Source organism: Lithobates pipiens, unplaced genomic scaffold (assembly GCF_037356315.1).
Source record: "Lithobates pipiens isolate NorthernLeopardFrog02 unplaced genomic scaffold, aLitPip1_a1.2 Scaffold_19, whole genome shotgun sequence".
NCBI lineage: Eukaryota > Metazoa > Chordata > Amphibia > Anura > Ranidae > Lithobates > Lithobates pipiens.
Genome location: NW_027507764.1, coordinates 518,613,426 through 518,640,322, shown reverse-complemented (window position 1 = coordinate 518,640,322; position 26,897 = coordinate 518,613,426). Strand labels below are relative to the sequence as shown.

The window sequence follows — 26,897 nt, the reverse complement described above, 5'->3', positions numbered from 1 at the left end:
TGCATGTTTGAGTGCCATTTTTTCCTAATAAAACACGATGCAAATTTGCTGCCATTGTTGACAAAAACGTGCGGCAATTGTGAAAAACAAGCACACATGGGTCAGCCCATTCAAGTGAAAACAAGTGAATGGGCTGCCCTATATGCGACACAGAAAAGTGTATGAGTGGTGCTAAAAATATTGTGAGCTTGTTCCTGCTACACGAAGCCTGAACGGGGCCCTAGATGCAAGGGATCATTGCTATACTAGAATCATTGCAGCTTTAGGGCTTGTTTACATAAGTGGATGTGGGCAGTAAAGCCTTGTGGTTGTTAGTTTTACCTCCCCTAACCACACTCCCCTTTAGCTGACGAGGGAGGAGCTAGGGTGTACACATGGCACTGCTGCGATACTTTGCTTCATAGCTGTGGTGGGGACTATACCTCCTGTTGTGATTGATGGGCACTACCGTTCACTGAACACATGCACCATTCTAGTAAATAGAGCCATGCTGCAACTGCGCATAATGTGCATGTTTGCAGTGCAGTGGTCTTGCGTTTTAGGTGGTTAAAACAGGTGATGACCACCTGTCAAATGCTATCTGAAGATAAATCCAAATGCCCATCACTCTTTAGATAGCAAAGCAGGTGTACATGAGCCCAAAATAATCCTTTATCCTTGGTTATACCTGTCTTGCAGCCTGCTAAAGGATATTGGTACACTGCAAAACTACAAAGGGAGCTCCGTTATTATGAAGGAGCTTCCTTCATATGTAAGTGAATCAGTTTGAGCTGTAGGAGGAGGGGGGCAGGACTCTCCTCAGGGACGTTGCTAGGTGTCAAAAAGACCAGGGGCTTCAGCCCAAAGGCCGATAGTGGCACTTCGGGGGGACCCGGGGAGGTCGTGTTGCGGGTGTGTTTGGCAGAGAGATGGGGTTGTGTGGCGGGGGGTAAGCTAACTTGCTGGTTGCTGCCTGGCTTACTAGTGCTGCCCATCAATGATGCATCAATGTATGACTCACCTACCTGACACACACTGACCTCGCCTACCTGAAATACATACACTGACGGACAGTACAGACATACATACACTGACCTCCCCTTACCGGCTACCTGACATACATACACTACACTGACCTGGCTAACTGACATACACTGAGCTCACCTACGACGAGTATTATATATACCTATGTTTAAGTCAGTATTAATCATATGCAGGGAGCAAAAATAGAATATATGCATGGGCATTGTGCACACATATTCCCTTTGTGCAATGCACACACCAAAAGACATTGGCAGAAGAGTAAACTTAGACTAAATTAAAAAAATCTGCATACAAAATTTCTTAATAAGTTGTATTTTTATTATACTTAAAACAAAGTCATCAACATCCAATATATGGGTGGGAGAGAGACAGAGTCACACTATGTCTCCTCTAATATTAAAAAACACAACTAGAAACATACAGTAGAGTATCCCCTCCCACAGAATTAGGTATATTAAATTATAATATCCAACACTGTGCATGAAAGTTTACCCCGTATTGATGCCCACCATATACTCTAAAAAGTCTGAGAGTAAATCCCCTCTTGTGTGCTCACACTGCTAGATCATACTGTATCAGGCAATTACAAAATCCACAAAGGTAAGTAAAGGACAACAACAAATAATAATAGAAATAATAATACATAAAATATAAGAAATTAACCACATCAATACCAGGCACTTAAACACCTTCCCGCTCAGACCAATTTTGAGCTTTCTGCGCTGTCGCAATTTCAATGACAATTGCGCGGTCATGCTACACTGTACCCAAATTCATTTTTTTTCATTTTTTTCCCACAAATAGAGGTTTCTTTTGGTGGCATTTGATCACCTCTGCGGTTTTTATTTTTTGCTAAACAAATAAAATAAGGCAGAAAAGGTTGAAAACATTTTTTTTTGGTTTCAGTTTAAAAAATGTGTAAATTAGTACGTTTTCTCCTTCACTGATGGGCACTGGTGGGGTGGCACTGATGGGCACTGATAAGGCAACACTGATGAGGTGGCAACAATGAAGTGGCACTGATGAGGTGGCATTGATGGGCACTGATATGTGGCACTGATAGGTGGCACTGATGGGTGATACGGATGGACACTGATAGGTGGCACAAATTGGCTCGGATTGGCATGGATAGCTAGCACGGATTGGCATGGATAGGTGGCATGGATGGGCACTGATAGGTGGCACGGATGGGCACTGATAGGCGGCATTGTATTGTACTGATGGATGCCAATCAGTGCCAAACAATAATGCATGCCAATTGACGCTCTCCTCTATCTCCCAAATGCGTCCTTGACATTGGAAATGGCCCTAAATTTCATAGACGAATTTGGCTCCTTCTCGGGGGTACATATCAACTGGGATAAGTCTTTACTGTTCCCCCTGTCACCCGCTCCCCTCGTTGTATCTACCCGTACCACTCTACGGACTGTAGATAAATTCCGCTACCTAGGAATAGAGGTTCAGAGGGAGCCCAAGCAGTATCTGACAGATAATGTTTATCCAGTCTTACAGGACCTAGTGGCCAAGTGCCAGATGTGGAAAACTCTACCCCTGACACCGGTGGGTAGGGTCAACTTGCTCAAGATGACGTTTCTCCCGAAATGTCTTTCAAAACCCCCCGGTCCCGATCCCCAATTAATTTTTTAAGAAGGTAGAACAGATAGTGAACACCTTTATATGGGCCGGGGCGACCCCAAGAATAGCAAAAACTACCCTCCAATTGCCCCTGTCACTTGGGGGTCTAGCCCTTCCCTGTCTGAAGGAATATTATTGGGCAGTGGTACTGGTTACGGTGCGGTGGTGGCTCATGCAGCTCCGCTCTAACCCGTCTGTGCGGCAATTTTAGGCTCCTATGCTGCATTGAGTAACTTAGACTTTAGAGGGCCGAAGGCTCACCCTGAGGTCACTACCCCTATGCGAACTATGCTTCGGGTTTGGTATCAGGTTACGACTAGATTGAACCCGCCCGCCGCACTGTCGCCATACACCCCACTGTGGGAAAACCCAAAGTTGAAACACCTCAGCTCGGTCCCGAACCCTGCCCTTTGGGCTAGGTATGGTGTCACAATTCTGCAACAGGTGATGCTGAGGGGATCACTTATCCCCTTTGATTCCCTTAGAGAAGAATACCAATTCCCCTCCAGAATGATTTTTCGCTACATACAATTACGCCACGCACTGAGAGCACAATTTCCTTCAGGAGTAATCTTACACTCCCACATTGTCGAAAAAATTTCTCATGGCCCAGGAGGCGGATCGTGTCCTCTCCTCTCTTTATCTTAGGATCTCGACGGGGTCAGCCAGGGGGGGACCTAGCCTCTCCCAGAAATGGCAGGAGGACCTCCCCACCCTGGCGACTGATGATTGGGAAGAGGGGATACAACAATATTTGCCATTGATGATATCAGCTAAGGACAGGTACATACAGTTGAAATTTATTCATAGGGCATACTATACCCCATAACACCTTTCCAGAATATACCCGGGATACTCGGATAGATGCCCGAAGTGTACCACTGAGGTGGGGTCCTTTATACATGTGGTGTGGGAGTGCCCGGTTATAAGACGATTTTGGGAAGGTGTGGTGTGGGAGATCAACGAAGTTGGGGACCGCTCGTTGGGGTTAGATCCGGTAGTTTTACTGCTAGGCGTGTGTGACAGGGTGGCGCCAAATACATATAAATAGCTGTTTGTGTTTTATACAGCGTTCTATGCCAGAAAGACTATTCTTATGCAGTGGAAGAAATCGGACCCACCTAGTGTAGCCCACTGGAAATCCCTGATTGATTCTGCCCTCCCGCTGTACAAGGTACAAAGTTTACTAAGATCTGGGGATGTTGGGTGCAAGAAAGAAGCGCACTATGAGACACAGGCTGACCTGTATTGATGCGTTGTTCCTAAGTTTTCCAGGCCCTCCCGCTTTCGCGCCCCCCCCCCACCCCGACCTACTGTAGATGGTTAGGTGCTGTATTATGATCAAATGGCCTGACCCTTTATAGCAGCCAAATGAAGGAGTTGTCCCCTACGAATACTGGGATAAGTGCAGTGCGGATATGTTCTGCGGAATATGACTGCTAAATCTGAATGTACGCTATACTCCATAGCTTGATTCTGCTCTGATCCTTTTTTTTTTCTTTTTTGTGCTTGTTACATTTTATATATATTTTATATGTAAAAAATATGATGTGATGCATTGCTGTATCCGTTAAGAGACCAATAAAAATGTTTCTGTTAAAAAAATAAAATAATGCATGCCAATCAGTGATGCCCATTGTGGGCACTGATTGGCATATATCGTGGGCACTGACTGGCATCCCTGGTGGTCTAGGGTGGCATACCTGCTGCTGGGCATCCCTGGTGGTCTGGTGGAGTCCCTGGTGGTCCAGTGTGCAGCACAGACCCCCCCTCACAGAGGAGCAGCCGATCGGCTTTCCTCTACTCGCGTCTGACAGATCACCGGCTCTTCCTATTTACACTGTGATCAGCCGTGATTGGACACGGCTGATCACCTGGTAAAAGAGTCTCAGTCGGAGACTCTTTACCGGGATCTTAGTTGAGGGGTGTCAGGCTGACACCCTGCAACAATGATCGCCGTGATGCGCACCCCCGGGGGCGCGCAGTGGCTCAAAATCCTGAGGACGGTCTATGATGTCCAGTCAGGATTTTGAAACCACTTTGCCGCCGTCATTTGACAATGGGCGGGTGGCAAGTGGTTAATGTGGACTAGAATATAAGTGTCTTAAATATCGTATATTGTATATAACATCCAACGTTAATCAAGGATCAATAAAAGTCCAAAAATAGTGCAAAACTGTATATCTCTTGTGTCCATAAAGTGCAGAGTGCAAAAAAAACCTCCAAAAAATATGTGCAAATAGTGCATAAAAAATAAAAAAATTGTATATGCAAAAAACTGTAGAAAAAACTGAGCAAAGCAAAGCTGTTTTATATATGCCACATAAGGCTACCAGCTATATAAATAATGTGCTCAGTCAATATGTATCAGTTCACAGGAACCATGAGGTAGATCAAAAACAGATTATAGGTGAGTCACTATTTATTGGTGACCTACTACTCAGGTAAAGTGAAAACACACAGATTTCAATAGGTGCTGTCTTAAATTCAGTGAATTGAGTCTTGCAGTATTTTTTGGTGACTCTTGTGTAGCACGACTCCCATTGTAAAATCACCAGCTAGGGGGTACGCTTTGTCTTATACTTTGAGACTTCTGATGTAGTGTTTTTGTTTTTTGACCCACCCCCCTCTCCTCCCTAGTTATCCTTGCTGCCTAAAAGCTTACTCCCCAGCACATCCCATCCACACCTGAGCATAGTGGAAATGCATGTTCCTGCTTCACTTTTTTTTGTGTTTTTCCGAACACGCAACCCAAACAGAAAATGCAGTTTGCTGTGCGGTTTGAAAACGCGCTGCAACGCACACTGTTCTGCTTTGCGTTATTGAACTGTTGTATAACACTAGTCAGACAGCTTAAAAATAATTCAGAAGTCAAGAAACATGAGACATCAGATCTGTATGTATTCTTTTTTCCAAATAACTTTGTAAAACTACAACATAAGCATAAACAAATGTGTCAGTGCATTAAAACCATTATACAGCAGCCTCACTCTATCAGTGAAAGTACTCACGGACAATTCCACCATTAGCCCAGGAATAGTTAAGAGCTCTACTGCATTCAGTCAGCTTGGATCAAGGAGCAATCATGAAATTAAGGAAATACAGTTCCAGCTTTCACTGTGAAGAAAATATCACTTCCTGTCAAGCTGTGGCAAAATAATAACTAACTCTGACCACTAGATGGCAGCAACGTGAAAATAACATTGCAGTATAATCTGTAACAGCACATGAAAAATATGGGCAGAACACTCTGTCTGGCATAATTTATTATGTCACTACCTAAATAACAACTGCTATGCAGAAAAAACATATAAACAGGAAAATGGAATCCTAGCTAGTCCAAGATCAAAACTGTCAGTTACAGGTCTGAGATAAATTCTGGCGGTCTCATTTTTCACAATCTTGACCTCCACCTTTCTAACCTTGCCATCCCTGTTTAGAGCATTAACAAGTCCTACGGTCCACTCATTCCTGCCCTCTTGGCTGTCCTTCAACATAACATCACCCTAGGGTTGCCACCTTTTCTTCAAGCCAAACCCGAACACTTTAGCAGCGCCAGTGTCCTATCATATAAGGTCCCCCATCCGATAGTGTCCGCTGTGTACTGCGCATGCGCAGTACACAGCAACACAGATTCCGAAAAATTGCCGAGGATGAACGGCGCTTGCGCTGTGAGTCCAGGTTCTATCCCCACCATCCAAGTTGGCATAGAGTAGGAATATAAAAGAGCCGAGCACAGCGAGGCCGAGCCCAAAGCGTGGCGAGCAAAGCTCGCCCGCGAGGGGCCCTCTAATATTCACAACCCTATGTCCGCTTGGATGGTGGGGCTACCACCTCCACTCACGGCGCAGGCGCTGTTCAGCTTCAGAGATTTTCCGAAGCTTCATCTGCTCCGTACTGAGCATGCGCAGTATGGGGCGGACGCTATATGATGGCAGGACACTATCTGCCAGAACATCAGCAAATATTTTTTTTTTGTAGTAAATTAAATTCATTACCACTGTACATTGTAATGAACATCTTTTTTTATGTTGTATACACTATACATATAGTTTTGTGATTAAATAAAATTTCTGGAGGGGGTGATGGGTGCAGTATGTACAGGAGAGGAGTGCTATGATGGGTGTAGTATGTACAGGAGAGGAGTGTGGAGGGTATGATGGGTGTAGTATGTACAGGAGAGGATTGCTATGATGGGTGTAGTATGTACAGGAGAGGAGTGCTATGATGGGTGCAGTATGTACAGGAGAGGAGTGTGGAGGGTATGATGGGTGTAGTATATACAGGAGAGGATTGCTATGATGGGTGTAGTATGTACAGGAGAGGAGTGCTATGATGGGTGCAGTATGTACAGGAGAGGAGTGCTATGATGGGTGCAGTATGTACAGGAGAGGAGTGTGGAGGGTATGATGGGTGCAGTATGTACAGGAGAGGAGTGTGGAGGGTATGATATGGCCAGTATGTACAGGAGAGGGGTGCAGAGGGTATGATGGGGGCAGTATGTACAGGAGAGAGGTGTAGAGGGTATGATGGATGCAGTATGTACAGGAGAGGGGTGCAGAGGGTATGATGGGGGCTGCATGTACAGGAGAGGAGTGTGAAGGGTATGATGGGTGCAGTATGTACAGGAGAGGGGTGTGGAGGGTATGATGGGTGCAGTATGTACAGGAGAGGAGTGTGAAGGGTATGATGGGTGCAGTATGTACAGGAGAGGGGTGTGGAGGGTATGATGGGTGCAGTATGTACAGGAGAGGAGTGTGAAGGGTATGATGGGTGCAGTATGTACAGGAGAGGGGTGTGGAGGGTATGATGGGGGCAGTATGTACAGGAGAGGGGTGTGGAGGGTATGATGGGTGCAGTATGTATAGGAAAGGGGTGTGGAGGGTATGATGGGTGCAGTATGTACAGGAGAGGAGTGTGAAGGTTATGAAGGGTGCAGTATGTACAGGAGAGGGGTGTGGAGGGTATGATGGGTGCAGTATGTACAGGAGAGGAGTGTGGAGGGTATGATGGGTGTAGTATGTACAGGAGAGGATTGCTATGATGGGTGTAGTATGTACAGGAGAGGAGTGCTATGATGGGTGCAGTATGTACAGGAGAGGAGTGCTATGATGGGTACAGTATGTACAGGAGAGGAGTGTGGAGGGTATGATGGGTGCAGTATGTACAGGAGAGGAGTGCGGAGGGTATGATATGGGCAGTATGTACAGGAGAGGGGTGCAGAGGGTATGATGGGGGCAGTATGTACAGGAGAGAGGTGCAGAGGGTATAATGCATGCAGTATGTATAGGAGAGGGGTGCAGAGGGTATGATGGGGGCTGCATGTACAGGAGAGGAGTGTGAAGGGTATGATGGGTGCAGTATGTACAGGAGAGGGGTGTGGAGGGTATGATGGGTGCAGTATGTACAGGAGAGGAGTGTGGAGGGTATGATGGGGGCAGTATATACAGGAGAGTGGTGCAGAGGGTATGATGGGGGCAGAATGTACAGGAGAGGGGTGCAGAGGGTATGATGGAGGCAGTATGTACAGGAGAGGGGTGCAGAGGGTATGATGGAGGCAGTATGTACAGGAGAGGGGTGAAGAGGGTATGATGGAGGCAGTATGTACAGGAGAGGGGTGCAGAGGGTATGATAGAGGCAGTATGTACAGGACAGGGGTGCAGAGGGTATGATGGAGGCAGTATGTACAGGAGAGGGGTGCAGAGGGTATGATGGAGGCAGTATGTACAGGAGAGGGATGCAGAGGGTATGATGGAGGCAGTATGTACAGGAGAGGGTGCAGAGGGTATGATGGAGGCAGTATGTACAGGAGAGGGGTGCAGAGGGTATGATGGAGGCAGTATGTACAGGAGAGGGATGCAGAGGGTATGATGGAGGCAGTATGTACAGGAGAGGGATGCAGAGGGTATGATGGAGGCAGTATGTACAGGAGAGGGATGCAGAGGGTATGATGGAGGCAGTATGTACAGGAGAGGGGTGCAGAGGGTATAATGGAGGCAGTATGTACAGGAGAGGGGTGCAGAGGGTATGATGGAGGCAGTATGGGGAGGGATTTCTTGCAGTGTCTGTGGGGTGACTATGGAATGAAGTCCCTCAGCTGGGGGGTAGGAAGCGGCTCAGAGTGATGTCTGTATGAAGTGGTCTGGGGGTGATATAAGCTGGGGGGAGTTGAGAAGCTGAGAAGTGGTCAGATAGGGATGTCTATAATTAAAAAAAAAAGCTATTGTGATCATCTACTAAAATATACAACAATACTATTAAATAAAAAAAATGTGTTATAAGATGCTGCCCCCAGCACTCTGTATGTACAGATGATGTGAAGGTAATGTATGACCATTCATATATCCTGTGTTCTCCAGGCTCTATGCCTGGACTATCAGAGGTGTAAACTCACCACATACACAGGGGGTTAAGTGAATGGTCATAAATGACATCACATAATCCTGACAGAGGATGGGGGAAGTTTATGTACATAGATAAGTGTGCTGCTTGGGAGATACTGTGATTGGACTGCAGACTCCCCCCCCCCCCCCATACACTCACTATTGTCTCTTCCGATTCTGCTTATCTTTAACCTTCACAAAAGAAACTCTCCGGGAACTTTGATTAGTAAAATAAAAAGTCTGCTCACCTCTTGATGAACAGGGGCAGCCCGACAGCAGCTCCAGTGATCTCCTCCGCTCCGCCTCCCCCTTCTTCCAGACCACGGCACTAGTGATTGCAGAGGGGGGAACAGAGATAATGGAGACCCTGCAGGAGCCTGGAGAGGGGAGACAGAAAGGAGCTTCAGATTCCCAACACACACACACCAGCACAGTGTGTGTATTTATTGAGACAAAATGATACTGCTGCTGTGACTGTCTCCACAGTGGCATGTATTGTAATGAAGCTCCCCCCTGCCAGAATGGTCTGTCCGGGTTTCAGGCAGTCTGAAAACCGGGCAGATGATTCAGAACCCGGACTGTCCGGGTGAATCCCGTACAGGTGGCAACCCTACATCACCCACTTTTACATTTGGACGATCCTCAGTCCATTTCCTAAGGCGTTGCAGATTTGACAGATACTCTTTTCCATCTTTTCCAAAATGTGTCTGCCAAGCATTGTACTTCCATTGTTTTGCATGAGATTGTGTTGTATTTATGGTTCCAGATGGAGCAGACAAAGAGTTCACCTTTTGAGCCAACAACATTGCTGGGGTAAGGGCCATAGGTGTATCTGAGTCTGAGGACACAGGAACTATAGGCCTGGCATTCATAATAACCGTAACCTCTGCCATAAAGGTGCGTAAAGTCTCATGGGTCAACTGAGCAGGTTTGGTTTGTAGCAACATAGCATCCAAGATTCGACCTGGCAATACCTATAAGTCTCTCCCAGATGCCACCCATATGTGAGGAGTGTGGAGATTAAAGACCCTTGTACATCCTCCGTCTTGGAGAAAGTCTTGCAATTGGGATTCGCTGTCACAATTGTTAAGTTCTTTGCAGGCTCCCACAATTTGTTCCTCTCACTCTCCCCCCTGTTCTACCCCCCCCCAGTGCTCTCCACTCCTCCCAGTGCTCTCCCCCCTGTTCTTTCCCCCCCAGTGCTCTTCACTCCCCCCAGTGCTCTCCCCCCTTTTCTTCCCCCCGTGCTCTCTACTCCCCCTTGTCCTCCCCCCTGTTCTTCCCCCCAGTGCTCTTCACCCCCCCTGTTCTACCCCCCCAGTGCTCTCCACTCCTCCCAGTGCTCTCCGCCCTTGTTTTCCCCCTCCCCCTTGTTCTTCCTCCCCCCAGTGCTCTCCCCCTGTTCTCCTCCCCCAGTGCTCTCCACTCCCCCCAGTGCTCTCCCCCCTGTTCTTCCCCCAGTGCTCTCCACTCCCCCAGTGCTCTCCCCCCTGTTCTTTCTCACCTCCCCAGTGCTCTCCAGCTCTCCCCATCACTCTCCAGCTCCCACCCCAGTGCTCTCCATCCCTCCATTCTCCCCACCCCTGTTCATTATGGCCCCCTGGTTCTCTCAAGCTCCACCCATCTCTCTCCAGCCCCCCCAGTGCTCTCTACCCCTGTTATTTTTGGCTCCCCCAGCACTCTCCACTCCCCACCCCTGTACTCTCCACTCCCCCCTGCATTTTGCCCCCACCCATGTGCTCTCCAACCCTGCCAATGCTCTCCACCTCCCATAATGCTCTCCAATCTCCTGTGCTTTTCCCCCTGTTCTTTCTGGCCCCCACTGATGCTCTCAAGCTCTCACCCCTACTCTTTGTACCCCCCCAGTACTCTCCAGCCCCCATGCTCTCCATCCCTGTTTTTCTGCCCCCCCCCAGTGCTCTTCGCCACCCCACATTCTTAGCTCCCTCAGTGCTCTCAGACCACCATACTCTCCACCCCTGTTCTTTTTGGCCCCCCCCAGTACTCTCAAGTTCCCCCCAGCACTCTCTGCTCCCCACCCCTGTGATCTCCACTACCCCCTGCTGTTTGCCCCGGCCCATGTGTTCTCCAACCCTGCCAATACTCTCTGCTCCCCCTTCTCTCCACCTCCCACCCAGTACTCTCCACTTCCCCAGGACCAGAGGACAGGCTGACTGCGGCTGGAAAATGGGGACGGCTGAAGGTGCAGGTGGCCAGGGACCACTCCATCTCACAGCAAACAGATCCTCTGGAAGGAGCACTGTCCCCATCCAAAACGAGAACAGACCCTGCCTGCTGCTGGCCGTCATGGATATCCTGCTGGCATGCAAGGTACCGTACCGAGCAACAACACACCTTCCCACAGACAGGGACTGCAGACTGGGACATGGGGCACAGGAGGGGCTGCATTCATGGGCTCAGTAAGGCTGCATTCATGGGCACAGTAAAACTGCATTTGATGGGCACAGTGAGGCTGCAATAATGGGCAGAGTGAGGCTGCAATGGTGGGCACAGTGAGACAGGCAGAGTAAAGCTGCATTTGGTGAGCACCTGTCCCCTTTACCTTAGTGTATTCTTTCTGTGGAAGGTGGTCCCCCCCACGTTCTGAGTTCCTGGGGTCCCCCTTGATAATTGTCCACTTACCACTTTTAACTGGAATTTGCATATATATATATATATATATATATATATATATATATATATATATATATATATATATATCCCTATGTGACTTCGTATCTATATATAATACACTCTTCATCAAATGTTCTTTAAAATGTATGGTTTTCCCTTTCATGAACAAGAAAATAATGACGTTATGCAGGTTTTCATTCCCAGTCAAGCCCTGGCAGTCTCCCATAGGGGTATTAACCAGACCCGACCCTGTTTAGCATCCGAGATCAGACGAGATCGGGTGCATTCAGGGTGATGTGGCCATAGGCAATCTTGCGGGCCACTCTCAACCCTCTTGACAAACGGCAAGATGGTCACCTCGGCAAACAAGCAGAAAAATAAAACAGGTCGTTGACGCCAACAACATATTGAAAAAAAGCCTACGGCACCTGGTAGTTTCAAGGCGGTCTCCCATCCAGATACAAACCAGGCCTGACCCTGCTTAGCATCCAAGAGCAGACGAGCTCGGGTGCATTCAGGGTGATGTGGCCATAGGCAATCTTGCTGGCAACTCGCAACTCTCCTGACAAACGCCAAGATGGTCACCTCGGCAAACAAGCAGAAAAATAAAACATCAGGTACTAACCAGGCCCGACCCTGCTTAGCATCCGATATCAGACGAGATCAGGCACATTCAGGGTGACATGGCTGTAGGCAATCTTGCTGGCCACTCTCAACCCTCTTGACAAACGCCAAGATGGTTACCTCAGCAAACAAGCAGAAAAATAAAACAGGTCGTCGATGCCAACACCATATAAAAAAAAGCCTACGGCACCTGGTATTCCCAGGCGTTCTCCCATCCAGGTCCTCTCCAGGCCCAACCCTACTTAGCATCCGAGATCAGAAGAGATCGGGCGCATTGAGGGTGATGTGACCTTAAGCAATCTTGCTGGCCACTCTCAACCCTCTTGACAAACACCAAGATGGTCACCTCGGAAAACAAGCAGAAAAATAAAACAGGTCGTCGACGCCAACAACATATTAAAAAAAAGCCTATGGCACTTGGTATTCCCAGGCAGTCTGCCATCCAGGTACTAACCAGGCCCGACCCTGTTTAGTATCGGAGGTCAGACGAGATCAGGCGAATTCATGGTAATGTGGCCGTAGGCGATCTTGCTGGCCACTCTCAACCCTCTTGACAAACGCCAAGATGGGCACCTTGGCAAACAAGCAGAAAAATAAAACATGTCGTCGACGCCAACAACATATTGAAAAAAAGCTTACGGCACCTGGTATTCCCAGGCGATCTCCCATCCAGGTACTAACCAGGCCCGACCCTGCTTGGCATCCAAGATCAGACGAGAATGGGTGCATTCAGGGTGATGTGGCCATAGGCAATCTTGCTGCCCACTCTCAACCCTCTTGACAAATGCCAAGATGGTCACCTTGGCAAACAATCAGAAAAATAAAACATCAGGTACTAACCAGGCCCGACCCTGCTTAGCATCCGAGATCAGACGAGATCGGGTGCATTCAGGGTGACATGGCTGTAGGCGATCTTGCTGGCCACTCTCAACCTTCTTGACAAACGCCAAGATGGTCACCTCGGCAAACAAGCAGAAAAAAAAACAGGTCGTCGACACCAACAACATATTAAAAAAAAGCCTATGGCACCCGGTATACCCAGGCGATCTCCCATCCAGGTCCTCATCAGGCCCGACCATGCTTAGCATCCGAGATTAGAAGAGATTGGGCGCATTCAGGGTTATGTGACTGTAAGCAATCTTGCTGCCCACTCTCAACCCTCTTGACGAACACCAAGATGGTCACCTAGGCAAACAAGCAGAAAAATAAACAGGTCGTCGACACAACAACATATTAAAAAAAAGCCTACGGCACCTGGTATTCCCAGGCGATCTGCCATCCAGGTACTAACCAGGCCTGACCCTGCTTAGTATCTGAGATCAGACGGGATCAGGCGAATTCATGGTGATGTGGCCGTAGGCGATCTTGATGGCCACTCTCAACCCACTTGACAAACGCCAAGATGGTCAACTCGGAAAACAAGCAGAAAAATAAAACAGGCCGTCGACGCCATCAAAATATAAAAAAAAAGCCAGCTGTTCCCAGGCGGTCTACAATCCAGGTCCTAACCAGGCCGGACCCTGCTTAGCATCCGAGATCAGACAAGATCGGGCGCATCCAAGGTGATGTGGCCGTAGGGGTTCTTGTTGGCCACTCTCAACCTTGACAAACGCCAAGATGGTCACCTGGGCAAACAAGCAGAAAAATAAAACAAGTCGTCGACGCCAACAACAAATAAAAAAAAACCTACAGCACAGTATTCCCAGGTGGTCTCCCATCCAGGTACTATCCAGGCCCGACGCTGCTTACCATCTGAGATTAGACGAGAACAGGTGCATTCAGGGTGATGTGGCCATAGGTGATTGCTGGCCACTCTTAACCCTCTTCATAAATGCCAAGATGGTCACCTCGGCAAACAAGCAGAATAATAAAACAAGTCGTTGACGTCAAGAACATATAAATTTTTTTTTTACGGCACTTGGTATTCCCAGGCGGTGTCTCCCATCCAGGTACTAACCAGGCAGGCACCTGCTTAGCATCCAAGATCAAGTGCATTTAGGGTGATGTGGCCGTAGGCGACCTTGCTGGCCACTCTCAACCCTCTTGACAAACGCCAAGATGGTCACCTCGGCAAACAAGCAGAAAAATAAAACAGGTTGTCGACGCCAACAACATATTAAAAAAAAGCCTACAGCATCTGGTTTTCCAAGGAGGTCTCCCATCCAGGTACTAACCAGGCCCGACCCTGCTTAGCATCCAAAATGAGACGAGATCAGGCGAATTCAGGGTGATGTGGCCATAGGCGATCTTGCTGGGCACTCTGAACCCTGCTTAGCATCTAGGATCAGACGAGATCAGGCGCATTCAGGGTGATGTGGCCGTAGGCGATCTTGCTGGTCCCTCTCAACCCTCTTGTCAAACGTCAAGATGTCAAGAGGGTTGAGAGTGGCCAGCAAGATCACCCGCTTCCACATCACCCTGAATGCACCCGATCTCATCTGATCTCGGATGCTAAGCAGTGTCGCGCCTGGTTAGTACCTGGATGGGAGACAGCCTGGGAATACCATGTACCATAGGCTTTTTTTTAATATGTTGTTGGCGTCGACAACCTGTTTTATTTTTCTGCTTGTTTGCCGAGGTGATCACCTTGGCATTTGTCAAGAGGGTTGAGTGTGGCCGGCAAGATCACCTACGGCCACATCACCCTGAATGCGCCTAATCTTGTCTGATCTCAGATGCTAAGCAGGGTCGAGCCTGGTTAGTACCTGAATGGGAGACGGCCTGGGAATTCCAGGTGCCGTAGGCTTGTTTTTAATATGTTGTTGGCGTCCACGACCTATTTTTTTTCTGCTTGTTTGCCGAGGTGACCATCTTGGCGTTTGTCAAGAGGGTTGAGAGTGGCCAGCGAGATCGTCCTATGGCGACATCACCCTGAATGCGCCAAATCTCGCCTGATCTCGGATGCTAAGCAGGGTCGAGCCTGGTGAGCACCTGGATGGTATTCCGCCAGGGAATACCAGGTGACATAGGCTTCTTTTTCATATGTTGTTGGCGTCTACGACCTTTATTTTTCTGCTTCTTTGCTGAGGTGACCACCTTGGCGTTTGTCAAGAGGGTTGAGAGTTGCCAACAGGATTGCCTATGGCCACATCACCCTAAATGCACCCGAACTTGTCTGATCTTGAATGCTAAGTAGGGTCAGGCCTGGTTAGTATCTGGATGGGAGACCGCCTGGGAATACCAGGTGCCGTAGGCTTTTTTGTAATATATTGTCGGAGTCGACGACATGTTTTATTTTTCTGTTTGTTTGCCGAGGTTACCATCTTGGCATTTGTCAAGAGGGTTGAGTGTGGCCAACAAGATCGCCTACAGCCACATTACCCTGAATGTGCCCAATCTTGTCTGATCTTGGATGCTAAGCAGGGTCGGGCCTGGTTAGTGCCTGGATGGGAGACTGCCCGGGAATACTAAGTGCGGTACGCTTTTTTTTAATATGCTGTTGGCGTCAACGACCTGTTTTATTTTTCTGCTTGTTTGCCAAGGTGACCATCTTGTCGTTTCTCAAGAGGGTAGAGAGTGACCAGCAAGATCACCTATGGCCACATCACCCTCAATGCGCCCGATCTCATCTGATCTCTGATGCTAAGCAGGGTCTGGCCTGGTTAGTACCTGGATGGGAAATCGCCTGGGAATATCAGGTGCTGTAGGCTTTTTTTACTATGTTGTTGGCGTCGACGACCTGTTTAATTTTTCTGCTTGTTTGCCGAGGTGACCATCTTGGCGTTTGTCAAGAGGGCTGAGAGTGGCCAACAAGATCGCCTTCCGGCCACATCCCCCTGAATGTGCACAATCTCGTCTGATCTTGGATGCTAAGCAGGGTCGGGCCTGGTTAGTACCTGGATGGGAGACTGCCCGGGAATACCAGGTGCCGTAGGCTTTTTTTTAATATGTTGTTGGTGTCGACGACCTGTTTTATTTTTCTGCTTGTTTGCCGAGGTGACCATCTTGTCAAGAGGGTTGTCGTTTGTCAATGGCTGATCTCGTCTGATCTCAGATGCTAAGCAGGGTTGGGCCTGGTTAGTACCTTGATGGGAGACTGCTTGGGAATACCAGGTGCCGTAGGCATTTTTTTAATATGTTGTTGGCGTTTACGACCTATTTTATTTTTCTGCTTGTTTGCCGAGGTGACCATCTTGTCGTTTGACAAGAGGGTTGAGAGTGGCCAGCAAGATCGCCTATGGCCACATCACCCTGAATGCGCCACATCTCGTCTGATTTCAGATTCTAAGCAGGGTCGAGCCTGGTGAGTAGGGATGAGCTTCGTGTTCGAGTCGAACATATGTTCGACTCGAACATCGGCTGTTCGCCCGTTCGGCGAATTCCGAACGTTATGGGCCGTTTGCGTCAAATTCGTGTGGCGCTCACGGCCCACAATGCACTGCGATGGCGCAGTGCATTGCTGGCTCATGATTGACCAAGCATGCACTGTGACCCCACATGTTTGGCCAATCACAGCGCCGGCAGCGAGGAGAGCCATGATTGGCCACAGGCAGGATGCTTGTGGCCAATCATAGCTCAGGCTGTGAAGTACACGCCCCACACTATATAAGGCCACCAGCGCGGTGGCCTTGTGTAGTGTGTTGGCGTCTGTAGCAGTTAGTGGGTGTTCTGTGTACCTTCAACACAGTATACACCGATCGTTATCGGCCGATTTTTTGTTCTTGCTCTTCTGTAGTGGTTGTTGTCTGCGTACCCTGAACGTAGTATACACCGCTATATTCACCTATATAGCTAGCGATATATCTATCTTTTATAATAGAGCTTTCAGTCAGTGTTAGGAGATTATGCGTGCTGCTGAACACAGTATACACCGCTATATCCACCTATATAGCTAACTATGTTGCTCGTTTTAAATAGAGCTTTCAGTCAGTGTTAGGAGATTATGCGTGCTGTCTGCGTGCTCTGAACGCAGTATACACCGCTATATCCACCTATATAGCTAACTATGTTGCTCGTTTTAAATAGAGCTTTCAGTCAGTGTTAGGAGATTATGCGTGCTCTGAACGCAGTATACACTGCTATATCCACCTATATAGCTAACTATCTTGCTCATTTTAAATAGAGCTTTCAGTCAGTGTTAGGAGATTGTGCGTGCTGTCTGCATGCTCTGAACGCAGTATACACCGCTATATCCACCTATATAGCTAACTATCTTGCTCGTTTTAAGTAGAGCTTTCAGTCAGTGTTAGGAGATTATGCGTGCTGTCTGCATGCTGTGAATGCAGTATACACCGCTATATCCACCTATATAGCTAACTATCTTGCTCGTTTTAAATAAAGCTTTCAGTCAGTGTTAGGAGATAATGCGTGCTGTCTGCGTGCTCTGAACGCAGTATACACTGCTATATCCACCTATATAGCTAACTATTTTGCTCGTTTTAAATAGAGCTTTCAGTCAGTGTTAGGAGATTGTGCGTGCTGTCTGCGTGCTCTGATCTGTGTGAGCTCCCAGACTTCCAGGAGGAGTGCAGCGTGATGACTTCTTCCAGCCCAGGGCCAGGGCCTTCTTCCCGGCCGGCGGTACAGCATGGAGCCCCTAGGTTCCAGGAATGGACACAGGAGGAGAGGCTGTTCCTGGAGGACCAGTTGGATTTTCCTGATTGGACCTCAGCACAGCCAGGAGAGGATTTGGTGGAAACCACAGGAAGGAAGAATAAGGTGAAGGCTTTATTGGTGAAAGTTTCAAGAGTGTTTTGTGAAAAAATGAGGATTTTATCCGAACTAAGAAACAGAAGGGATAAAGCTGGAAGTGCCAAAAGATTTGAGTTTAAGACGGCTATTGATAGCCTAAAGAAACAGTGCAACCAGATTGGTGAGTTGGTAACGGCAATGGTGGACAGTGCAACATATGAAAGAGACTTTCTGGAAAAAATTGACAAAATCATGAAAGCGGCGAGTGAGGAGGGATCCCAGGCGGTGAGGCGCCGTAAGGAGCAGCGTCTGTCCCAGGCAGTGGAACCTGAGAGAGAGGCGGCGGGACCCTTGGAGGAAAGACAGTCCGCAGAGGAAGAGGTGAAACAGAAAACCCCAGCAAAGACATTTGTGGAAGGTACAGACTCTAGCCCTAAGACCGCTGGTTCTGGTAGTGCCACAGAGGGTCCCGGTAAGCCTATGGGCACTCAGCCTGCAAGCAGGGCTGCAGTCCCGCAGGTTACGGCAGATCCCAGTGATGTGGTGAAGAGCCAGGGTCAGAAGGCAAAGCAAGTTCCTGTGGTACAGCTTAAGAGATTGCCAGAAGAAGGAAAGAAATCTGAGGACTTACCTTTAAAACCCCCAGTGAATCCAGCCGGTGCTTGCAAGCAAGGCAAGCCGTCAGTGTTGCTGTCGGCTGCCGTTGCCGCAGGCCAGGTGCAGGACAAGGGGAAAGGACTGGCGGGAAGTGTGGGTGGAGGGAATAGCCAGGTCTGCATGACTACTGCCGTCAGAGACACAGTGGCGTGCAGCAACAAGGCTATGGACGGTGAAACAGCAATGGCGCCGGGAGATGGTGGAACGCCGTCTTCCCGCAAAGTGGGAGGAGGAGTAGCCAAACAGGAAACTGGTGTTGGTTTGGCGGGAGATTTTGGCGCGGTTTTTGGGGGCGGGAAGGTTGGTGGAGAAGCTGCGGTCGCGCCGGAAGTGAGGTCACGCCCGGAAACGGAAGCCAGCCGTGTGGAAAACTTCCGGTCACGGACCTCAGGGACTTCCGGTGTCGAAACCCAGCGGGAGGAAGGTGGTAATGTAAGCAATGTTGTTATGTCTGAAATTCTACCCCCAGGGCAAGTATCAGCTTGGGGTGACTGCCCGATGGGAGATCTAGAGGATGATGATTTAGCCATGAATTATATTAGATGCCTAGAGGGCTCTCAGCAAGTTCAGGATCAAATAGTGGTGGACTCCTGTGGAGCTCACATGGAGGTGGGGTTGTCTGACAGCCTGAGTACTCCTGTGGAAGGTCCCCAGGTAGTCCAGCAGGAGGACATGATCACAGAGGGTGTGGGACAGGTTGGTGAAGAGTGTGCCCCCCGGGTGGATCCTAAAGAGGGAACTTCTTCCCCCAGACCAATTTTGAGGGGTACACCGGAGGCAAGGCTTTTAAATGCCTTAGGTGAAAGGCGTTCTTACGCCAATGTGGCGGGATCGTCCGTACCTCTGGACCATTTATATAACCAATTTGGTGCTAGTAATTTTCGAGCTCCCCCGGCGGATCAGCCTGCTGGAGCTGGTTCATGGTCCCGTGGTACGGGTGGTCCTGAGCGCAAAAGGCGCAATGTAGTACAGCTAAGGTGGGAGGGGCAATGCCCTACTAGAGGGCAGGTTGTGGATATGGTTCTATCGCTGGGGATCAAGGTCAGCGAGATCTTTGCAGTTATCCATCCTGCGGGGTCTCCTGACTTTGACCTGAGTTTCACTAATGTGATAATCATGGAGATTTTCATTACCTCCTTTAGTCTGATTAAGGGAACAGATCCTTGGAAAAATTTTTGGATCATTCCCTTGAGCAGACAGGAGGATGTCAAGAATCTCACGATTCTCGTGAGAAATGAGAGTCTACCACCTGAAGATATAGGGACATGGTTGAGTAGGTATGGTCAGTTACAGTGTCCATTAAGTAAAAAGCTGGATGAGCGGGGTGTTTGGACTGGAGCGTGGAACACCGGGATCCGGCTGCGTAGAGCCGGTAACACGGTGGCGCATGTCCCGGGGAGCGCGTTTTTGGGGCGCGACCGGATCCTGGTGTTCTACCCGGGACAACCCCGGCGTTGCTTCAAATGTGGGTGTCCGACCCATTTAAGTGCGGATTGCACAGTGGTGAGGTGCATCAAATGCAATACGTTTGGACATTCAAGCGAGTCATGCGGTTTAATTTGTTGCAATCTGTGCGGCCAGATGGGGCACCCTTTTAGCAGATGTCCCAAAGCCTTCAGGGGTGAAACCACATCTGGTGGCCAGCCCAGGGATACAAGTGCCCCTTCTGGAACTGAGCAGGGCAACATGGGAAGTGAACAAACCGCTACTGGGAAGGGGAATGGAACAGAACAGGGCAACAGGGACAGTGAGCAAACCACTGCTGGCGGAAAGGTGAGGGCGTCCTCTAACGCTGCTGTTGTTGCCCAGGCCAAGGTGCCCTCTCGTGTCTCTGATGCGCCTGGTGGGGTGGGTCGGACTGCTGACAGTCCGTCGGTGGCTCCGGTCCCTCCCCCGGACGAGAGTGCTCCTGGGGGGAGGGAAGTACCCCGTCGGGATCTAAGTCCAGAAGGGAGGAGGAGGAGTAGAATTTCTAGGAGTGGGTCAGTCAGGCAGAGGCCGGAGCGTGCAAGCTCTTCTCGGAGCAGGAGTCCACTTAGATCTCCCGATTCGGCCCCTCCCTCTGTACGTCGAGGTCTTCCTAGTATAGGTGTCGAATCTTCTAGTTCATCTATGTCAGAAGGTGAGCAGGAGGATGGTAAGGGTAAAGAAACTGGGTCTGGTAAACCTCAGGTAAAGGGTATAGTTAAGGAAGTTTCTGGGGAGGAAAAGAGTTCTGTACATAAGTGTAGCGGTAAGGCTATTGGTAAAAAAAAAGAAAAAGAAAAAGGAGCGTGGTGAGTGGGACAAATTTTTTTGATGGTATTTCAGATGATCAGGTCCGTGACCTAGTCATGTCCCCTTTGTGTAAGTCAAAACAATGTTGATTTAAGCAATGGTGTAGTTTAAGTTATGTATAGAAATTATGTTTGTAAAGTTTTTTTTTCTGTTATAAGTTATGATTGTAATGTTTGGTAGCAGTTCTATACAATAAAAACTTCCACCTATATAGCTAACTATCTTGCTCATTTTAAATAGAGCTTTCAGTCAGTGTTAGGAGATTGTGCGTGCTGTCTGCATGCTCTGAACGCAGTATACACCGCTATATCCACCTATATAGCTAACTATCTTGCTAGTTTTAAATAGAGCTTTCAGTCAGTGTTAGGAGATTGTGCGTGCTGTCTGCTTGCTCTGAACGCAGTATACACCGCTATATCCACCTATATAGCTAACTATCTTGCTCGTTTTAAATAGAGCTTTCAGTCAGTGTTAGGAGATTATGCGTGCTGTCTGCATGCTGTGAATGCAGTATACACCGCTATATCCACCTATATAGCTAACTATCTTGCTCGTTTTAAATAAAGCTTTCAGTCAGTGTTAGGAGATTATGCGTGCTGTCTGCGTGCTCTGAACGCAGTATACACTGCTATATCCACCTATATAGCTAACTATTTTGCTCGTTTTAAATAGAGCTTTCAGTCAGTGTTAGGAGATTGTGCGTGCTGTCTGCGTGCTCTGAACGCAGTATACACTGCTATATCCACCTATATAGCTAACTATCTTGCTCGTTTTAAATAGAGCTTTCAGTCAGTGTTAGGAGATTGTGCGTGCTGTCTGCGTGCACTGAACGCAGTATACACCGCTATATCCACCTATATAGATAACTATCTTGCTCGTTTTAAATAGAGCTTTCAGTCAGTGTTAGGAGATTGTGCGTGCTGTCTGCGTGCACTGAACGCAGTATACACCGCTATATCCACCTATATAGCTAACTATCTTGCTCGATTTAAATAGAGCTTTCAGTCAGTGTTAGGAGATTGTGCGTGCTGTCTGCTTGCTCTGAACGCAGTATACACCGCTATATCCACCTATATAGCTAACTATCTTGCTCGTTTTAAATAGAGCTTTCAGTCAGTTTTAGGAGATTGTGCGTGCTGTCTGCGTGCACTGAACGCAGTATACACCGCTATATCCACCTATATAGCTAACTATCTTGCTCGTTTTAAATAGAGCTTTCAGTCAGTGTTAGGAGATTGTGTGTGCTGTCTACGTGCTCTGAACGCAGGATACACTGCTATATCCACCTATATAGCTAACTATCTTGCTCGTTTTAAATAGAGCTTTCAGTCAGTGTTAGGAGATTGTGCGTGCTGTCTGCGTGCACTGAACGCAGTATACACCGCTATATCCACCTATATAGCTAACTATCTTGCTCATTTTAAATAGAGCTTTCAGTCAGTGTTAGGAGATTGTGCGTGCTGTCTGCTTGCTCTGAACGCAGTATACACCGCTATATCCACCTATATAGCTAACTATCTTGCTCGTTTTAAATAGAGCTTTCAGTCAGTGTTAGGAGATTATGCGTGCTGTCTGCATGCTCTGAACGCAGTATACACCGCTATATCCACCTATATAGCTAACTATCTTGCTCGTTTTAAATAGAGCTTGCAGTCAGTTGTAGGAGATTGAGCTACACTTTAAAAATGTACCAGTTGAAAATTACAAACAGATTCAACTTAACACAACAAATCTACACAGTCCCTGTCTTGTTTGCACCGCCTTTATACTGCTGTTCTGAGTATATAGGGCCTGGGGGCCACACACATTTCCTTTTTTTAATATGGGTACGGGGTTCCCCTTAATATGTGTACAAGACCCAAAGGGGCTGGTAATGGGCAGGGAGGGCTACCCATGCCATTTTTCTCAATGATTTTCAACCATATTGCAGGAACCAGATATAACATTAAAACCGCAAGCAGTTTTAAATGACGTTATTTCCGTTAAATGTCATTTTGTGCAGGGACTGTTCTAAACACGGGAAACACGTGGCACTTCACAGGCATACTACAGACACCCCCAGGCACGATATTTAAAGGAATATTTCACTTTTTTTTTCACTTTAATCGTCATTAAAATCAGTGCTCCCGCCAAAACGCCCATTTTTAAAACTTTTTTTTGCATTGACCCATGTCCCCTGGGGCAGGAGCCAGGTCCCCAAACCCTTTTTAGGACAGTATCTTGCATATTAGCCGTTAAAATTAGCACTTTTAATTTCGAACATTCGAGTCCCATAGACTTCAATGGGGTTCTAACGTTCATATGAATTTGGGGTCCGTTCGAAAGTTCTGGTGTGAACCGAACTGGGGGGTGTTTGGCTCATCCCTACTGGTGAGTACCTGGATGGGATTCCGCCTGGGAATACCAGGTGTCGTAGGCATTTTTTTAATATGTTGTTGGCGTCAACGACCGGTTTTATTTTTCTGCTTGTTTGCCGAGGTGAGCATCTTGGCGTTTGTCAAGAGGGTTGAGAGTGACCAGCAAGATTGCCTACGGCCACATCACCCTGAATTCACCTGATCTTGAATGCTAAGCAGTGTAAGGCTTGGTTACTAGCTGGATGGGAGACCGCCTGGGAATACCAGGTGCCGTAGGCTATTTTTTATATGTTGTTGGCCTCGACTACCTGTTTTATTTTTCTGCTTGTTTGCCGAGGTGATCATCTTGGCGTTTGTCAAGAGGGTTGAGAGTGGACAGCAAGATCACCAAGGGCCACATCACCCTGAAAGCACCCGATCTCGTATGCTAAGCAGGGTCGGGCCTGGTTAGTACCTGGATGGGAGACTGCCTGGGAATACCAGGTGCCGTAGGTTTTTTTTTTAATATGTCGGTGGCGTCGACGACCTGTTTTATTTTTTACTTGTTTGCAGAGGTGACCATCTTGGAGTTTGTCAAGAGGGTTAAGAGTGGCCAACAAGATCGACTACGGCGTCATCACCCTGAATGCATCTGATCTTGGATGCTAAGCGGGGTCGGGCCTGGTTAGTAGCTGGATGGGAGACCGCCTGGGAATACCAGGTGCCATAGGCAATTTTTTAATATGTTTTTGGCGTCAACGACCTGTTTTATTTTTCTGCTTGTTTGCTGAGGTGACCATCTTGGCGTTTTACAAGAGGCTTGAGAGTGGCCAGCAAGCTTGCCTAAGGCCACTTCAACCTGAATGCGCCTGATCTCCTCTGATTTCGGATGCTAAGCAGGGGTGGGCCTGGTTAGCACCTAGATGGGAGACCGCCTGGTAATACCAGGTGCCGTAGGCCTTTTTTTGTATATGTTGTTGGCGTTAATGACCTGTTTTATTTTTCTGCTTGTTTGCCAAGGTGACCATCTTGGCATTTGTCAAGAGGGTTGAGAGTGGCCAGCAAGATCCCCTCTGGCCACATCAACCTGAATGTTCCCGATCTCATCTGATCTGGGATGCTAAGCAGGGTCGGGCCTGGATAGTACCTGGATGGGAGACCGCCTAGGAATACCAGGTGCTGTAGGCTTTTTTTTTAAATGTTAACGGCATCGACAACCTGGTTTTTTTTTCTGCTTGTTTGCCGATATGACCATCTTGGCATTTGTCAAGAGGGTTGAGAGTTGCCAGCAAGATCGCCTACAGCCACGTCACCCTGAATGCGCTCGATCTCGTCTGATCTCGGTTGCTAAGCAGGGGCGGGCCTGGTTAGTACCTGGATGGGAGACTGCCTGGGAATACCATGTACCGTAGGCTTTTTTTAATATGTTGTTGGTGTCGATGACCTGATTAATTTTTCTGCTTGTTTGCCGAGGTGACCATCTTGGCGCTTGTCAAGAGGGTTGAGAGTGGCCAGAAAGATGGCCTAATGCTACATCACTCTGAATGCGCCTGATCTCATCGGATCTCGAATGCTAACCAGGGTCAGGCCTGGTTAGTACCTGGATGGGAGACCGCCTGGGAATACCAGGTGCCGTAGGTTTTTTTAAAGTATATTGTTGGCGTCGATGACCTGTTATATTTTTCTGCTTGTTTGCCGAGCTGACCATCTTGGCGTTTGTCAAGAGAGTTGAGAGTGGCCAGCAAGAATCCCTACGGCCACATCACCCTCAATGTTCCTGATCTTGTCTGATCTGGGATGCTAAGCAGGTTCGGGTCTGGTTAGTACCTGCATGGGAGACCGCCTAGGAATTCCAGTTGCCGTAGGCTTTTTTTAAAATGTTTTTGGCGTCGACGACTTGTTTTATTTTTCTGCTTGTTTGCTGAGGTGACCATCTTGGCATTTGTCAAGAGGATTGAGAGTGGCCAGCAAAATCGTCTACAGCCACATCACCCTGAATGCGCTCCTACAACTAGAGTATATGGGAGAGGTTGCCTAAGGCCCAATTTTTCAGCCCCTGTTTAACAGGGGCATGTAATTAAAATTTTTGATGCAATGCTTTGCAGCAGGGCTCATTCCTGCACTACATCTAGAGTATATGGGAGAGTTTGCAGTGTAATGGCCCCAGCACCAGTGCCTAAGGCCCAATTTTTCAGCCCCTGTTTATCAGGGCGTTTAATTACAATTTTTGATGCAATGCTTTGCAGCAGGGCTCATTCCTGCACTACAACTAGAGTATATGGGTGAGGTTGCGGTGCCTAAGGCCCAATTTTTCAGCCCCTGTTTAACAGGGGCATGTAATTACAATTTTTGATGCAATGCTTTGCAGCAGGGCTCATTCCTGCACTACAAATAGAGTATATGGGATAGGTTGCAGTGTCGTGGCACCAACACCAGTGCCACCAGCCCAATTTTTCAGCCCCTGTTCAACAGGGGCGTTTAATTACAATTTTTGATGCAATGCTTTGCAGCAGGGCTCATTCCTGCACTACAACTAGAGTATATGGGAGAGGTTGCAGTGTCGTGGCACCAGCACCAGTGCCTAAGGCCCAATTTCTCAGCCCCTGTTTAACAGGGGCATGTAATTACAATTCTTGATATAATATTTCACAGCAGGGCCCGTTCCTGTGCCCACCGAGAGTAACTGTGAAGACATATAGTATTGTGGCACCAGCACCACCACAACCACAACCACCAAAGGCCCAATTTTTCTACCACTGTTCATCAATGGCATGTAATTACAATTCTTGATATAATCGTTCACAGCAGGGTGCTCCAGCACCCACCAAGAGTCACTTTGAGGGCTTACAATGTTGTGGCAACACAATCACATTTAATGTATATATAAGGGCACTTGCGCTGTATATAGAAAATGGAAAGCAAAATTCTATCCCAATAAGTGCAGCAAACACTTTACGAGTTGGCTCTCATCTAGATATGAATAAGTAAAAAATGGTGTTGCGCTCCTAAATAGAACTAAGCAGCTACTAAATACCCAATCTATATCTTAAAAGAAGATATCAAAAATATAATAGTATAAATAAAGGTGTAAATAAAAACTAAGAACAAAAGTGCAAACGTGCTTAATATATCTAAAATACTGAGGTCAGGAACAAATAAAGCAAAGTGCGTATGTGCATAACATTTCTAAATATTGAAATTAGACTTAAAGATAATAAACGAGTAATTCATATATCAACGGCAATAGTGCTGTGGTAAAACATATAATATAAAGTGATAAAGTGCATATAGCAAAAACAGCTTCGAAACCAATTGGGTTTAATCAAAGTGACCCATATAGTGAAATATCACAACCAAGTAAAATAGTGCAGTTGTGTTTTCACAGTGCCAAGCCAACTCTCTCCGTTTGGGTGATCTCCACGTGTTAGTACTGGCCACACCAGGTAATTACCTTACTGCTGTAAGGTATACAGCAAAATAGCCTCTAATGGTGAACACTTGAATTCAGGAGATAGACAGGGGGAGCTTCACACTTCTCTAGCGTCACCGTCATCCATCAAATTCCTCCGTGGATACTATCAGCATATACACTCAAGGAATAGATAGAGTCCACCATAGTGTAGTAGATTAAAATATTATCAAGTTTTTTAAAACAATATCGAACTACTCACAAAAATTGGGGAGGACAGAGCGCACA

General features: G+C 47.7%; 15 pseudogenes; 9 read left to right on the top strand and 6 right to left on the bottom strand.

Moving 5' to 3' along the window:
* Positions 1 to 12,091: 12,091 nt before the first annotated feature.
* LOC143999973 (5S ribosomal RNA) lies at positions 12,092 to 12,211 on the bottom strand (annotated as a pseudogene).
* Positions 12,212 to 12,477: 266 nt separating this feature from the next.
* Positions 12,478 to 12,596, bottom strand: LOC143998779 (5S ribosomal RNA; annotated as a pseudogene).
* A 335-nt stretch (positions 12,597 to 12,931) lies between these two features.
* On the bottom strand, positions 12,932 to 13,050 carry LOC143999708 (5S ribosomal RNA; annotated as a pseudogene).
* A 491-nt stretch (positions 13,051 to 13,541) lies between these two features.
* Positions 13,542 to 13,660, bottom strand: LOC143999936 (5S ribosomal RNA; annotated as a pseudogene).
* A 322-nt stretch (positions 13,661 to 13,982) lies between these two features.
* LOC143999226 (5S ribosomal RNA) lies at positions 13,983 to 14,099 on the bottom strand (annotated as a pseudogene).
* A 325-nt stretch (positions 14,100 to 14,424) lies between these two features.
* On the bottom strand, positions 14,425 to 14,543 carry LOC143998918 (5S ribosomal RNA; annotated as a pseudogene).
* A 383-nt stretch (positions 14,544 to 14,926) lies between these two features.
* Positions 14,927 to 15,045, top strand: LOC143999896 (5S ribosomal RNA; annotated as a pseudogene).
* Positions 15,046 to 15,376: 331 nt separating this feature from the next.
* LOC144000047 (5S ribosomal RNA) lies at positions 15,377 to 15,495 on the top strand (annotated as a pseudogene).
* A 335-nt stretch (positions 15,496 to 15,830) lies between these two features.
* LOC144000112 (5S ribosomal RNA) lies at positions 15,831 to 15,949 on the top strand (annotated as a pseudogene).
* Positions 15,950 to 16,057: 108 nt separating this feature from the next.
* LOC143998474 (5S ribosomal RNA) lies at positions 16,058 to 16,176 on the top strand (annotated as a pseudogene).
* Positions 16,177 to 23,607: 7,431 nt separating this feature from the next.
* Positions 23,608 to 23,716, top strand: LOC143998586 (5S ribosomal RNA; annotated as a pseudogene).
* A 325-nt stretch (positions 23,717 to 24,041) lies between these two features.
* LOC143999471 (5S ribosomal RNA) lies at positions 24,042 to 24,160 on the top strand (annotated as a pseudogene).
* Positions 24,161 to 24,269: 109 nt separating this feature from the next.
* LOC143998548 (5S ribosomal RNA) lies at positions 24,270 to 24,388 on the top strand (annotated as a pseudogene).
* Positions 24,389 to 24,496: 108 nt separating this feature from the next.
* Positions 24,497 to 24,615, top strand: LOC144000091 (5S ribosomal RNA; annotated as a pseudogene).
* A 107-nt stretch (positions 24,616 to 24,722) lies between these two features.
* LOC143998901 (5S ribosomal RNA) lies at positions 24,723 to 24,841 on the top strand (annotated as a pseudogene).
* Positions 24,842 to 26,897: the final 2,056 nt, after the last annotated feature.